This window comes from Protopterus annectens, chromosome 2.part0 (genome assembly GCF_019279795.1).
Source record: "Protopterus annectens isolate FY-2018-M chromosome 2.part0, PAN1.0, whole genome shotgun sequence".
Lineage (NCBI taxonomy): Eukaryota > Metazoa > Chordata > Ceratodontiformes > Protopteridae > Protopterus > Protopterus annectens.
In genome coordinates, this window is record NC_056728.1 from 808795633 (window position 1) to 808809796 (window position 14164).

Here is a 14164-nt window from a genome sequence, read left to right on the forward strand (position 1 = left end):
TTAATCAAATTATTTTCACCAAAATGATTAAAATGCAGTCTTGGCCAGACAAGATGTGATGAAAGGGCGCAGAAAAAATGTTAATAATAAGATGGTGTGAGAAAACAAGAAACAGCAATCTGGATACTGTGGAGAAACCAGGATATGGAGAAAAGTGGGAGTAATGGAAAGTGTTCTGCGGGACAGTGTGAAAGCGGCTCCATGGAGCTCCAAGGAGTCTTTTGCCTGTGTGCAGGCCAGTTCTGCAGTCACTGTATACAGCATTTGAATGTTCTGCCTCTGGCTGCAGCTTGTAAAAAGAAGTGAGGCTATATGAGGAAAGTGGCATGTTTTTTTACATGGTGCTGTGGCTTGGTTGTCAATACATGGCAAGATGTAAAAGTGGCAACCCTGCCTATACTACAAAGCTGCATGGCCATGAAACTCTACCTGTATGTCACACCTGGCTCCCTCACAACAATAACCAGCTGCTGTGATAAAAAAAATGACTGGACTCAGCTGCCACACTAAATTTTCAGATGAACATCATCTATGCGTAGAATAGATAAAGAGATTTGATGGTACTGAATGTTAAAAAATCTTACTGCATTTTTCTGGCATAGCTAGACTCCCTTCAGTTCAGTACCTACAGGCACTGAACAACACACTGGTTTCTTCCCTAATGACATCATCAGACAATACCATTAGATGACACAGAATCTGGAAGTAATTGGACAGAGGCTTACCATACAGTACAGACAATGTTTTTGTTTACCTTTAATAAATAAATAAAGCTCCACTGATGTTACCAAAGTAACAATTACATATTTTGGAATCAGAAAGCCCACCTTATATGACAAAAATATAAAGAACTGGTAAGAAAACCTTTGCAAGTGACTTTTAAGTAGTAGCACTGATGAGAATTCAGAATAGTATTTTATTTGATACAACAAGGATATTAATTTTAAACCTTTGACAATGATTCTAGGACATGTTCCAGTGTGATTTCAGGGGAAATTAATTTTTACAGGTAGTGGGGGCAACAATGTGGGTAGATGTGATAAAGTTAGAACTAAATTTGTCTGCTAATATATTGGCTGCATCCCTCAGATTGGAATGTGTGATGTGATTATGAATGAACTCAGGGCACTGTTGAACATAATTCCTTAATTCCTGACATAACTGAAGAAAAATTTGTAGTTTCCATTAGCATCTATAGTGACCTTAAGTTCGTTCTTTTTGTAATATTTTGCCACATCGTCTGACAAAAACATATGAACACCACAGACCATTTATAATAAAATAAGACACTTCATCAACAATTCCTCTTGCCATGAACACCATAGTCTTTATCCAAGGCAAACTGGCTGCCAGTACAAGCCAGATCAGACTTACTTCTGGGCTCTCAGCTATTTAAGTTATTCCACCAAGATGCCATTTCTCCACTTACAATGAAACTTACCACTACCACCCCAACATACAGCCTCACAAGCAGGGTAAAGGAGGCCCTACTGTCCAAGCCTTATCTACTAAATGATATAGCTCTGACTCTAGTTTCTCTGTACTAGCTCAAAACTGGCAGTACCTCCCTTACTATCTAACCAAGCTTACTAACCATAGTACGTTAAGGCCCCAACTGATACAGTATCTGTTTCAGTAATACAAATGCAAATGTCAAAGTCCAGGACATATCACTTGAGATTACTCTGCAAAAGGCTAATTTCTTTGCATGCCACCCCATTTAAACTGCTTCTCTGTTTGTTGCCACTATGTTTGTGCTTCCTGTGAACATGTAGACAGCTTTTCTTTCTCTTTGTTCACTGCTATTTTATAGCTTTTCTTTCTCAGCCCTTCTGTCTCCATGGAGTCTATGTCTTTGCTATTACTTATCTCTTGCTTTGTCCTCTAAACACTGTTTTTTCTCCTATATAATTTCCAAGGCTAAGCTTGCTTCTCATAGGTTCATATGTGGTTACTAGGCTTTCAGCATAAGATCCATTTTAAACTTAGCTAACCTACCCCAAATTTAACAAAATATTGCTGACATGTCTCAATACTCCATGGACACTAATGTTTTTGACATAGGCTTGTACACGTCAGGCATTCACTGTCTGCCCCTGTCCATTAGGGACATAGGTGCCACTGCCACACCAGGGACAAAGTTGTGAATTCCCATTCATTGGTCCAAGTTACATATGAACAGCATTAGGGGTGAGCTTTGCTTAACATGGATTGGACGCCTGTTGCAGAGAAGGGGTAATCTTTGAGACACATAACTGTCCTTGAAACATATCCTGTTTATGTCACAGACAAGGTTTAGGTTCTTAGATCAGGTATTTATGGTGCTAATTGTTTTGCAGATATGCAACAGCTCTATCAGTCTGGGATAGATGCCTTGTAGGCTAAGCTTAGATCACTGTGCAGCATTCTGTAGGAGACTGAGTATAGGGATAAAGCTTTAAAATGGCCACATAGACCTTGTTCTTTACTCCCCGTATTCTTTTTGTGAGGAACCAGTATGGTCTCTCAAGCTCTTGCAGCTGCCTGCTCAAGTACATGCTGAAAGCTAAGTTGTACAAAATAATGAGAGTCAAGTACAATGGAGCAATGACCTCCTTAGACCTAGATGCAATGCCCCTACTTATAAGGTGAGCAACATAGAAGGATTTTCTCACCACAGTGGACACATGGTGGTAAAAGGTAAGTTATTGTTAACATCTCTTCCCAGATCCCTGATCACTGGGTCTGCTTTTAGGGGTGTATTATCAGTGGGATAATTTCCTGGGCTATCTGTCTTTCTGAAGGGTACTATTATGCATTTTTTTGTATTGTATTTTAGTCCATGGCTCTGGTACTAGTTATTTGTCTGTGTCATGCCCTGGTGATGGGTATCTGTGTCTTTAGGGGATTCATTGATTGTACATAGCTTGCACTGGTCTGCAAATTTAGTCAGCCATTGACCTTTTACAGTTGTCTTGATTTCAGAGATGTAGGCACTAAAAAGTAGAGGCTCCAGCACTGATCTCTGTGGAATTCCACTAGCGACTGGCTTCTTTATAGAGGTGGATTATCTAATCCTAACTTTTTGTGACCTATCAGTGAGCCAGCTAGCTATCCAATGGGTGACACATGGGTTTATGCCTAATTTTGTAAGTATACGTCAATGCCTGAGTGAGGTAATGTGTTGAATGCCTTAGCCTGGTCTCTTGCTGCTCCTCTGATTCCACATTTCCTCTTGTAAAACACACACCTCAACATAGTGCTCAGTTGGTACATAATCACTAGTTTGTATAACCTTTGTGTTCCACTGTTAGTTGTCATAATTACATTTTTGTTGGTCCTATTTTGAATGCCATTGGTCTGAGTTGGCACCTGGTCATGCTGTGATCAGTACTCAATCCTGGTGGCCAAATGTAAACAAGATAAAATAAATAGTGATTCAATTCCCTTAACGGCAAGTTTCAGTGTTGTCTTGAGGTGAGAGGATGGAGGTTTCCTACAGCTTTTCATTATTTTCCTTCTTTACAGTTTATTGATACAGGAGTTCTACCAGAGAAGTTTATGTTTGAATTTACCATTATCTTTTATGTGGATTGGTGCAGACCTTTTGATGTAGCAGTTTAGGTACTTTTTAAAATTGGAGGTGAAGGCAGAAACCCTCTCAGTTGGGTCCATTTGTAGGGAATTAGGAATTTTGTATCATTCTATAGGCTGAAGTAGGTTTGCAATGGAGAAGGCCCTAAAAGTGGTCTCATTTGGCTGTGGGGTACTACCACTAGGCCTGACATAGATGATGATTGATTTATGGACAAATATATCCAGGGTGAGAAGCTTCATGCTGGGGTAGAGGAAGGGGCTAAGTTGGTAAGGATCAGCTCAAGAATTTTATAGCCTCTAGTGGGTAGTTTTACAATTTGCTCCAGTGCATTCATTTTAGGAAATGCTGATCATATCCAGTTTTAGAAGTAAAAGTGCATCAGTGAACATTTGAGTCATTGAAAATTTCTAGCAAGTCAGTATTTGGTTTAATATTTAAGCCCTCAATGGTGTTAAAGTCATTTCCGTGATCTTTTCGAGACATTGATGGTGAGTTGTAGCTAGCAATGAAGTAACTGCCAGATTTGTCAAAGGTGATTCTGATCTTCAGGAGCTCCAAGTTAGGGGCATAGGTAAATTCACATAAGGTGATGCTGTTTCTTAGAAATACAGATACTCCCCTACATTTACCCAAGGGTCTGAATGAATGATATGCACTAAACCAAAGTATAGATAGTGCTCTTATTGCATTGAAGCCATATCTCAGTGACTACACAGACATGACTGTGTTCAAGTTGAAGGAGGGCCTCAACTTCTAGCATTTTTATTTAGATACAAAGCACTGAGTAATACCATCATGTGACTGTAAGTCTAAATTTGCTATGTGGGAATGCTCATTAGGGTAGATGCTGGCTAAAAAAAAAGACATTGTGGGGGCAGTAAATGCATTTGTCAGTGTGTGGAAGCCCTTGTATGAGAGGTAAAAGTCATCTCTGGTGAAACAGGAAGTCTTTTCAACCATCATATCCCAAGCCAGCACATACTGGATCCCCTTAAAATGCCATCAACTACTTAGCCAATTGTTAAACCACTTATTTTGGTATCTAGTCTCCATTGCATTTTCTTTCATTAACGCAAGTGTAGTAAATCCAGTCATTTTTCTCTGCATGTCCATCTGGATTAAATACCTCAGGTTATTTACTCCTATTTTGGCCACCACTAGGTCATAGTCATATTTGTTTGGTATAAGAACCCTTAGGGTGCATGTGACCATGCAGATCCTGGCACCAGACAAGCAGTCTTCAGTCATCTTGTCCTTGTTCAATGTGGTAAGTGTGCAGTCTATATGCTTAATTATAGCGTCACCTATATATAAAAACATTCTCCTCTATGGAAGCAAGCTCAGTGGGCCTTATGGGAGTAAATGTTGTCTTGTGTGCTGGAAGTTATGATATTTTAGAGTGTGCTCTAGTAGGTTTTGCAAAATGTTTCTCTATATCTTAAAATAAATTATGGGCTTAGTGGTGTGTTGCAACTGATGTGATATTATAGAGGTATGAGGTTGATCGATACTGGGTTGATGTGCAAGGCTTGCCTCAGAGTTTTGTAAATACTTAACTTCTTTTGCAGGTTGTACTATCACTTGGTAGAAGCATTGAAAAAAAGTAAACATAAGACAGTTGCTGCACTGCCTTAAACAAGTAATGTGATTAGACTGGCCACAGATGGGGTGAGAAGACTATTGAGCCATTTTGCCAGAGAATGGTCTAAGGAGAGGGTCTTCCTAGCTTGATCTTCTAGTGTTGAATAGCATGAGTAGATGAGATAACAATGGGAAGAGCTTCCAAAGTCAAATATATGGTAGGGGTAGGCCACTCAAGAGCTACTGAGTTTAAAAGTTAACAAGGTCAAGGTGGGTAAGTGGGGAAAAATAGTCATACAACAGCAGTGGCAGCTTCTAAATATTAAAACATTCTCCTGTTCTGGTCACCTTAAATAAAAAATGCTAATTTTCAGCTCTTGCTTCAAATCAGCTAGACATATTCCTTTATTCTCTTCCCTTCCCTTCACAGTCAGAGAATGGAAAATCAAACTTTGCTAACTGTCTCTAACCAAGAACTTTAAAGCTCCAATAAAAACAACTTTAAAATAAAACAAATTTCCTCTCTCATTCTTATCAGTGTAATGGGTTTGAAATAGCTGTACCTGCAGCTGATTCCCACTAACGTCCTACTGTACTACTAATTACATACTTGATTCAGTGTTAAAGGTAGTTTCCTATAATCATCACCCACTATAAAGCCACTATGTATATATCCATGCATGTGTGTGTATGTTATTTTCCTTGAATTTCACAGTATCAATGCATAAAGTATAATTTTCCAATTGAAATTTACCTTGCAAAACTCACTTGCAAGCTCTACCATGGGTCCTGCAGATGGGAAAGCCCAATTATAACCATGTTGTTGGTCAAAATACACACACACACAGACACACACACACACACACACACACACACACACACACACACATATATATAGATATATATATATATATATATATATATATATATATATATATATATATATATATATATATATATATATATACCTATTACGATATCTATTTATTTATATGTCTATCTGTCTATCCATCTATCTATCTATATGTGTGTGTGTGTGTGTGTGTGTGTGTGTATGTGTGTATGTATATATGCACATATATCTATTTATATATATATATATATATATATCTATTTATATAGATATAAAAACCCTGTACACTTTTCTTCCCCATAATTACTGAATTAATGTTATTAAAGTGTACATGGACTGAAGAACCAAATCCCACCACAGAGAAATTAAATTGAGAATATTATGTACTTCATACTCACTACTTTTACTTCAATCAGCAATGGGGCAAACAAAGAAGGGGGATAGCTATTGGGGAAGCTGTGAACCCCAGCCTAGCCAATATGGCGTTGGTCAGATGGCAAAAGATTATAATCTTTACCTCAGAATTCTATAAATGTGTCGATTGCTACTATAATTTTTATTGATGATATATTGATGATATATTTATCTCAATGAAAGACTCACTGAACAAGCTGTACAGCTTCTTCCTCTACTTCTTTCACATCAAAAACACAATAGGCTTTTTACACTTCACCAACCATTACAGTTATGATACGACAGAATTCTTGGACATCACCATCTATAAGTACACAAATGACAAGAAGCACAAGAATGACCTAAACAGAAAACCTACATGAGTGAATCCACTTCTGCATGGTTACAGTATGCCAGTAGCATAGCTAGGGTGGGGCAAGCGAGCAACCGCCCTGGGCACAAAGGTTTTGGGCCTGGTCAGCTGATCCTGATCTCTCTTTAATGCAATACTGACTTTTAAACGCCAGTACTGCATTTATAGTCAAACCTGAGCACTGTAACACTACTGCATGGTCTAAACTTTGTAGCAGTTTGCTACATTTTCTATTTTCTAAAACCTGAACAATGTAGTGCTCTGTGCAAGCAGGGTAAAACCTGTAGCAGCAGTTTGCTACACTTTAAAAGAAGACTTTTTTTAATGAAATAAGATGAAGGAGCATTGGGGTTATGGCACAGAAATAGGACCTGAATGGCTGAGGAAGGAGGGAGGGAGATGTGTCATGCATCTGGCCATCTGTTTGGTTTGCCAGTAGAATCAGCATCCATTTTTCCCCCTAATAAATGGAACAGTGGTTGGGGCATAGATTTAACAGTAATAAACTGATGCTTATTATCGGCTTATTGTAGTGAAGTGCTTTTTATTGCTCTTCACTTGAAGAACTGAGAGGGTGGAAGACTGGTTCATAGTACCAGCACAGGACACTTTAGCATGCACCCCAAAATTGTTATGAAAAATGTTAATATTTCACACAGAATGAGAACAGCCAGTCTCCAGTGAGATGGACCAGTTTCTCACCAACCTAGATAAACTGCAACTAGAATTTTTGGAAAGAGGATACAATGTAAATGATTTGGTCAACATACTGGGATCAATGAAACTCCTCAAACAAAGTCATCCTCCAACTCTGCTGACCCCCTCCACAAGAAATAAATTGTTACAGGGCACCCTGACAATTAACAATGAAAAAAATGACAAATGGAAAAGAAGTGTGATCCTAACTTATTCCAAGGATTCACACATAAAAAAGAAAATGGTCAAAAACTGAAGCATCATAAGGGGAAACTGATCTTTCAGTCAGGTTCTGGACCCTCATCCATCCTTCATTTATTGAAAAGGAAGAAATATTAAAACTGAGTAGAAAATGATATTCCTGTATCCACAGAGCTATAGGTAGGCACTTTTCCCTGCACCCTTCTAGGATGAAAATGCCATGCTTTATGAGACAAAATAACTATTTTATATGTCCAATTCAAAAAATATGTATGTCTGTACTGAGCGATATCACTGCAATAGTGGCTTTTTGATATATTGAGCCATCTGCACAAAATGCATTTTTTACATTGGAAAAACAATTAATCTTCTCAGGAAATCAGAGACCAAACACCTCTCAGACATCAGGATTAAGGACATCAACTATCCTCTGTCTAGTCATGCTAAAGTCTGCAGGAGCTATACAAAGTTTACTGTTCATTTCATTGAGAGACTCACTTCAGGTCCATTACAAGGCTAACTGAATGCAAAACAATTTGAATGGCAGATTCTATTTAAAGCTTTTTGAAAGTCCAGACTCAACTGGATGTCCTCCATTAAGAGTATTCTCAAGTTAGGGAAACTGGAACATAGCAACTTTCAAAACAATAAAAAAGTATTATTTATAGTTACAGTAATTCATGTCTATGTTTCAGTTATATTTTCATTTTTTTAACTTTAGTATATGTACATGTATTACAACTGCTAATAACACCACTATTAGAACAAAAAATGCTTATTTCTCTAATCCACTTGACTACTACTTAACTCATTTTGATGTAAAGGAAAATTAGCTGATATATTCGACTTCATTTCTCTCATTGACTAGCGGTTAAAACAAGCCATAATCTCTAATGGTTATCACCCAGTATGCATTTTCTGTAGTTCCATCCTCTAAGGATCATCACTGCAAAGGCTGAATGATGGTTAAGCTATTTCTCCTCACCAGAGTTTGTTGTTTACATTTTGCAGGCATCTCCACCTGTAACCCATTGCATTACATTCTAACCTAGTGCTCATTGGCTGTACTCATGGATACCCTCACACTGTTTAAAAGTATTTTTTTCAGAGTAGACCCCATTACATTTAGACTACATGTTTAATTGTATGCTTTATTTTATATATATAGTTAATGTTGGACTTTGATTTTAACTTTGACGTATTATTATTTTTACTTCCATATCAACTCTCTTACTTATATTTGCTGTCTTATCATTAATTTAATGTCAAATTGAATTGTTCATATTATGACCTGCCTGACTGATGTTATTAACTACCACTTTGGAACATAATGTCATAGAGCTCTGAGGAAGTATCACGCTTTATTAACTGAGTTGGGTGAAAGCACCTTTAATACATGCTAGGATTCATAAATTTTCTTCCACATCACGTTAAGGGCTGTATTTAAAGGGCCTTTTTTATGTGGTATTTTGTTATTCAAAGACACATTAACTGCAATGAGAAAAGACCTCATTATTATCTAATTTGCATTTCAGAATCACAATTAATTATTGTGATGTACAGATCACTCCATCCTGTGGTAGTTAACAGCGGCAGCCACATCATGATAGCACAGCCCACCCATCAATCTGTTGCACACAAACACGTGGCAAAACAGGGTTCCAGCATGTAGGTCGCAAGATATTTTCTTGCGAGCTATAACACCAAAACCAAAAGGTTGCAGCACCACTATATTGTAGACCAATGCAGTCAAAGGTCACAAATGCTATGGGGTTAAATGTTGAACAGAAAACTGATACACCATGACAATCCTTAATGAAAGCTACCCAGCTGCTTCCTAACAGTAGAAACAGCCACGGTAGAATAGTAATCATCTCAGATGTATAAAGTATGGGGGAGAAAGATACACAGTATGCAGGCATACCTAAAACTGTCCAAATTTCTACATAACATCCAAATGTTTGCCTCATAGAAGTGGTCTGCATAGAAAATGAGTCTACTTCCCCTGTCGAAGGCCGACAGTATCGAAGCTGATACTGTCGGCACCAAAATGTTGAAAACAAAAGCCATCGTGTGTGTAAATGGAAATCTCCATAAGGGGAGATTTCCATTTACAGCAATGTAGTGTGATCTCGGAGTTGGTATATTTAAGTAGCAGGGCATGTGGGGTACAGGGGGGGGGGCTTGTCCCCCTGCATAGAGCAATTTGTGTTGTGTTTGGGTGTTTTTTTTTATTTTTGTGTGTGTTCGATGTTCGGGGGTTTCGACATTTTCGTGTCGATTATTACGCTGTCGACAGTTTGACTTTTCAACAGTGTAAAATAAATGCTAGAAAACAATTGTGGATGTCTGCTAAACAGTGAGGAATGACATCACCAAATAATGACATCCTTCTAAGCTGCACACCCATTACACATGCTTACCAATACAATGCCTGCTATTCTAACAACTTTCTAAGTGTATAACAGCAATATTTAAAAACTGTCCATAGATGTGGCCTTTGTTCCCCCACTATTACAGATTTCATGTGCATACCTCTCAGCTGTACAGATTTTCTCAGAATGTCCAGATTTTTTGCTCATATTTTTGGTCTGTATCTCATAAAATTGTGGTTGTCTGACAAATTGGTGCTAAATCATTGAGGGTTTAAGTCATTAAATAATAAGAGACATTTATGTTTCAGACTTCATACCCTTCAGAAAATGCATGCTAATGCAAAATCTATTATTCTATCAACTTTTGAAGTTTTTTTAAGAGCAATATTTAAAAAGTGCCCCTATTTTTGCAACCTTTCTCCCCTCATTATTTTTGGCTTTGTCCAGCTTTTTGTTCTAAGAGGTTGAGAAAAATGCATACAATGTAGGGAAAGCTAAGCATTAGATAGGTCGAGGTTTAAGAACCCCACCTAAAAACTGTGGGAATATGTCACTGATGACATATGTAGTGGCATGCTTATAAAGCAGAGTAGTAAGCATATAACCCTATGAATATTTGGGTATGTGCTCCCCATCCTGCTTTACAAGCAGTATAGGAAGAGCATTCCAGAACTAATATTGAGTTTAGTAACTGCAATCCCTTCTGGCATGCCAGTACACAGCAAGTAGTATGAGGAAGGAGACAAGTCTGGCCAGTACACAGCTGTATAGCCTACATGACATTACAGTAGTACCCCTCAGTCCCAATACAAATGTAAAAGAGGAAATCATTACATATGGCAAATATATGATTAATACTTCATCTCACCTACCAAGGCAAACTGTAGTATCATGGAGCAACATGTGTGGCACTTGGAGGTCTGCAGAATCATACTATGACAGCTGCAGATAGGAAAATCACATATGTAGAGGGAGTCATGCAGAAAATAATGCTATACAGGGAAACATTCCTATGTAAACTCTGTATCTGGAAATGATATTGGGCAATGTACTCTGATTGGTCAAGACAGACAGCAGGCTGTTAAAAATGAACCATTCACTAAAGGCAGTGTCACTTGTGTTTTCATACAGCTGAGACACCTACAGTTTTGTACATCTGTGAATATCGTAGTGCTGTTCACTTTGGAAATACAACATATCTAACTGAGCTCTAACAAGGAATATTGCAGCAACAAGGTGGAGTACAAAGAGCAACAGACAGCCCTTTGTGACAGACAGCAGTCATAAGCCACTGCGTATGTTAGTAGACATAGCAAGCTACTACAAGAGCTATACTCCATAAGGTGACACACTTCATGGTTCCCACAGCCACAGAGCAGTCCATACCTGCTAGCACTGGCATCCAGTTGTCCAGCTTTGCTAAACTGTAGAACATGGATGCTGAGCAGCCCTCTACAAGTATTGTTGACATGATGGATACTGCATATAAGCACAGACCAGATCAGATTGGCAGCAGATCTTGTACAGTGTCCAGCCAGTGTGGTAAGCCAATGCTAGTGATAGAGGGATACCTATATCATTTAGAGCATGAGGTGCTATCCAAATGATACTGGGCATGTATTGAGCAGAGGATAAAGTCCTGCAGAGGCTGAGCTATCACTGTTCACCATGCAGAGTTGGATGAACTGCAAAAATCCTTAGCACACCAACATGTGCCTGATGCAACCAATGCACACATAGCAGTGCTGCATGCAGAACTATGGCAGCATGCAGAACACAGCAATGATTTACTTAGTCAAGAAATGTAGAGTGTCCTTGGAAAGGCAGATGACAATGTGTTATAAGAGATGCCACCCTACATCGCACCATTACCACAATATGACAGAGGGCACAGGCATTCATATCAATACTCCCTGAAATGCTAGCAGACATTGATGTCAGCCAGTACCCACTCTGAAGTGGTACCATTCTCCTAGGAAGAAAGTCAAATATGGATGGTAAGGAATCAATTGTTTTGCTCACTACAGGGCTACACCTGGCAGATCTGTGCAGATCACACATCATACTAGGGAACTGGTACATTCCCAACACATGCAGATGTGTGCCTACAATTGTACACATTGCATAGATTCATTGGCACTCCCACTAATACTACTAAGAGTGTTCCCTGGTTTATTGTCTAATGACTTATAAAACAGAGGCAGCATACAATAATATGTGGGATATGGTTAAGGGGTTGGCTGCAGTTATTGGATGCACCTTTCATCCAGACAACATCATGACTGATTTTGAAAAGGCAGTAATTTGTGCCAGCCATAAGGCGTCCCCCAAGAGTATTCTAAAGAGTTGCTTGTTCCATTTTTCCCCGATCATTTGGCAGCAACTCCAGCATCACCACCTTGTGGCCATTTATGGTACGGACACTGCATTTTCAATAGCCATCCACAAGTTGATTACTCTGGCTATCCCACCAGTGGATGATGTTGTGCCTGCATTTATGAAAATTGTGTCTACACTATTAGAATGTACTTAGCCCATATCAGCACTTCTTAACCATCATTATGTGTATGGCCAACCAAGTAAGTATGCTTCCCAGTCTCCTGTACCACAACAATTGCCAACATCTTATCCTTTGAAGTTCTGGAATGTTCATGATGTCTCTAACATGGATTTTCCACAAACCAATAATCAGGTGGAACAATGGCACCGCTGACTTAAGGTGTTACTTGGATGGCCTACAGTACAGTACAGCTTTCTACCTTCTGTCTGTTCTACAACATGAGCAAAACCTAACTGATAACCAAAGAGAATCACTTCTCATGAGGAAGCTAGTGACACCACATAGAAATGCTATTGTTCTAAGGGACCATCACCTAAAACACATCCTTCAACATAAGTGTGACTACAGCAATGTGCATAATTTATTACATGCTGTGGCACATTTTTACAAGTTGTGATTGTATTTGCATATGGTATACACCAAGCACTACTAACATCACTTCACATGTTGTGTTGATAAAGGCTTTGCCTATTATACACTTCTTTCACAGTGCCACATTTATGCCCCCCTAGTATCTGGTTGCAGCAGCCTGTACTGCAGACAGTTATATAGTTGTGCCTTGAGGGGGCATGGAGACTCTCTCACTCTGAGGGCTTGTTTCTGCCACTTATGAACATGATGCAGGGGATCTACTATATCCAAAGGGAAATGTGCACACCCATATGTTACTGCAGCTAGACTGGTATCCAGCCATATGTCCATATCCAGCTGTCTCACAGGGAGGTGTCACTCCACCTAAGTGCCTGAACCCGGTAAAACACACATATACACACCACATCCCTACACCTGTCTCATACCTGTCCCTTTTATCAGAATGTCCACGATATCTCCCTTCCCCTGTCTTAGTAATTCATGGATGATTGCAGTCCATTTCTACTGCCAGGCATTCAAGTTTCACACTTCATATCCTTCAGTAAATGCATGCTAGGCCAAATGCTGTTATTCTATGAATTTGAGAGGCATGCATAATGTGTTATGTGCCATTCCCTCGCACAACACAAAATATTACAGGCATTGCAAAATATCCAAGATCCTCAACATACATATTAAAAAATCCTAAGTTAGATGCAATAGGTCATTGCAGGTGATTCTTGTATCAAGGGTGTGTGGTTCAAATCCCTTTTTCCCCTTTGTACATTTTTTTTCATTTATTTTGTTTTTAAATGTCTACTCCTGGTGTCTAGTGGTGGCAAAGAGAGATGCTATCTTCTATGGGAGTATGGAAACTACAGGATCTGAATGCTGTTTAGTGCCTTTAAGGCACATTATTTATCATTGGTGTCTAGTGGTTCCCCACATCTTAAACTTTAAATATCTGTCTCTGGGAGTGCTGAATTGAGTATCCTTGCTGCCTATTACCCCTCCCTGATGCCTTTTTTGAGTATGTGCTACCCTGGCACTCATTTAATGAGTTATCCCTGCTGGCTAGTAATGAACCCCACCCCGATTCCCATTCTGCATACATACTGCACAGGCACTCCTTTAATGAGTTATCCCTGGTGACTAGTGGTTCCACACCCAATGTTGCAGATTCTGCTTGTAAGTATAGGGATGT